Source organism: Hyalella azteca, unplaced genomic scaffold (genome assembly GCF_000764305.2).
Source record: "Hyalella azteca isolate HAZT.00-mixed unplaced genomic scaffold, Hazt_2.0.2 contig7883, whole genome shotgun sequence".
Taxonomy (NCBI): Eukaryota; Metazoa; Arthropoda; class Malacostraca; order Amphipoda; family Hyalellidae; genus Hyalella; species Hyalella azteca.
The window spans coordinates 47,473-50,873 of NW_025937993.1; positions in this window are offsets into that span (position 1 = coordinate 47,473).

Below are 3,401 nucleotides of genomic sequence, written 5' to 3' on the forward strand. Positions count from 1 at the left end.
ACGTAAGCGTAGCAAATATGTATGAAAATTGTAGTTTAGCGCATTTTCTAATTTATGGAAAAATTGGGCTATTGTGCTCGCCATGTCCGTCCGTCCGTCTGTCTATCTGTCCGTCCGTGACTTCACGTTTTCGTCGACGAGAAAATGCACTCTTTATCACTCACAGCAGTGAGTACTGAGTTATATTTTTGTATTATACCTTGAATTGTCTCACTGTCGACGATGATGTTCAGAGATTGGAAATTTTTGTAACGAAAGTACTGCATCAGCAGCGGTAAATGCTGCGGCTGTGGTGCTGTTGAGTGCAGCAGCAGCAGCAGCACTGACAGCAGCACGGCAGCTCTAGAGCGCAGCATAGCGCCCTGCTTCATGACAGGATATTATTTCATATCCAGTGAATATATATCTGTAGACAAAGATGGCGTATGATAATATAATTAGTGTACAACAAACCTCTACGAGCTCGGCAAAGAATTCAGTTATGTCTATGTGACAAATTGCAAATTATTTACTCAGATGAGGTCAAATTTGTTAGTCAAAGTGCTTATACAGTAGAGTATTTATTGAACACTTTCACTATTTCTTCGTGATCGATATCAACGACAAGTGTGAGTCTGTGTTTACTTTTAACAATTTTAAACATTGCCAATCATATCTAATGTAAGTTATTCAGTTCACTGATTTATTCCTCCTTCCCAGAATTTCCAGGAACTTCAAGAAAAATTGAATTTATTCGATTCGCTGTCGTTGCTGGCGAGTTTGTTACAGAATTTGACACATGAACGCAGCATTTATCAACAATCATGAGATTTGAAATCATGCCAACGGAGGACAGCTCCATGCTCTTAGCCTGGAGCAGTGACTACAATGAAGACGCAAGTGATATTAATCAAGAAACATCCATGGTCTTCTCTCCACGCGAGCTTTTGTTTAAATACCAGTGTGTGGAGCTAACTTTTATTATAAAAGCTAGGGGAGAAGATAAAAATTCAGAACTTGACTAATGTCAGAAATTTATTTAGAGAAGTTTCTAACGCAGCAGAAAAACTTGCAGAAGAATCACAAATTACATTGATATTTTACGCTCGCTCTCGTATGCACTGAACGACCTTCTCCTATTAAAGAGCTCATTCATTTATTGACATGAATCCAAGATATTAGAATTGAAGTTTCTCGCGCCCTTCATCCTGTGCAATAAAAAATAGACTTTGCAAGTTACTGAAGAGTGTGACATTTTCCACGAGTAAAATAACTTTTAAGTTTTCGCTCCGAATTCATGTTATGAAAGTCTTGAATTCAAACATTGGAATTAGCAACTGTAAATAATTTCTTTCAACTTCTAAAATTACAAACACTTACATTTTCCTCTCTTTAGAAAAGAATTTCATGTCATTCTTTGCGAGTGATTTTTTCATGACGTGCTCACGATTGCTAAGAAACAAGCTGGAATTGTGACCTTATTTCTTTTATGCTTAAGGTACAAAGTAATCAGCCAAGACGCTAAAGTTGCCGTCAAATAACCAGTAATCGTTAATATCTGGCGCATGCATCCATACCTTTATTATCGTTGATGTCTGAAGCCAGAATGCTCTCTGATATAATAATTGATATCTACCACTAGCAAGCACGCTGATATTTTCGTTGATGCTTGAAGCCAGGCGTCAAGCGACGGCAATATGCATCAGGCATTATTATGCTGGTATGCACCGGTATAAACGTTGATATCTGACATGGTATAAACCCCATCGCCAATTACAGCTTAAGTGCAATAAAAAGCTTTGTTTAATTTAAAGTAGTTCGACTTCCATTTCATCGTTTTAGCTGAAAATGGCATTCTCATGAAGAATGGTTACAACTATTCTATTACTACGCAGAGCACTAAAACAGTAGAGTTAATCAAGTCACGACTAAACTGCGTTAATGTAATTTTGTGTGGTTACCTACCGCATCACGAGTCCCATTGGTCCAAAATTAGACTTTAAATTTTCGGAAGTGGTCGTTGTCCAACAGGAATACGATTTCCCTTAGGAATAATGAGAAAAAGTATTTTAAAAAAACGAGTTCTTATGCACGGCACGAGAGGCATAGTCGTTGATAATTAAATAATCGTTTATACATGACGATGTTCAGCGTCTGGTAGTAGCCAAACTTGAACGTTATTGAGTTCTCATCATTATGAAGCAAACAAAAAATTTTGGACAGTGATTTCCAATGCGCAATGGGAATTGAAGTCATTTCTGCCAGCACTGCACTCACGATTTTTGGTTGTGAATTAACGAAATAAGGCGTTGGTGAGTTGCTGAAATTACCCGTTATACCGTTTTATTGGAAAACGCTGAGGTAAAAGTGTGAAATAATGCTCTCCGCGGAACATTAAACACCAATTGTGGTATATTTAGCATCATAACTATTGGCTGCAACTTGGCAAAAGATTCAACCAGCGAAACCTAACCGTTTCGTTCGGTGCTGTCGCTGCGGCTGGATGAGGCAAGCGGTGACCCTCACCAGCGATCACGTTCTTGTCGTAGTGGTGATCAAGACCACGGTCCCGATTTTGAAAATAGCAATGTAATAATAAATCAGTGCCAAATGGACTGTGCCTGGCACATATGCCGTATTCGCTTGGCTGACTTGACTCACTATGACTCACTTGACCCACTTGACTCATTTGACTGACTGACTTCACTCACTTGACTGACTTGACTCACTTGACTCACTTGACCCACTTGACTCACTTGACTGACTTGACTCACTTGACTCACTTGACCCACTTGACTCATTTGACTGACTGACTTGACTCACTTGACTGACTTGACTCACTATGACTCACTTGACCCACTTGACTCACTTGACTCACTTGACTCACTTGACTCACTTGACTGACTTTGAAGGCGTGGTTTTGAGTGAAGGCGTCGTTTTCAAAATTGATTAATTAATAACTAATGAACTGCGTCTCTCAACAGCGAACTGCGTGAGGGCGACTTGTTTTACATTTTATGTGAAAAACAAAAAGCTGCCAATAACATGTTCTGGGCCTTCGACGAACCTAACTAATTTCTCAACTGCTGTCCTCGCACTCAAGAGAGACATACAATATAACATTGATGCACATGCTTTATAAATCAATGTAATAATAAATCAGTGCCAAATGGACTGTGCCTGGCACATATGCCGTATTTATGTGCTCATGACATTTCTTCATAGCAATGACCATAGAGCCGTATTTATGTGCTCTATCATAAGCGTCGAGGTTCAGGTAAATGCGTTTTTGCAGGTAAACACATACGGTGTAGGGGTTGGGATAGATCAATGCTTTAGGCTGTTCGATTTACGATTATTGGTTTTCATTAAGCGACCCATTAATTAACGTCAAGCGATTCTTTCTTTCACAGCAAATTTCA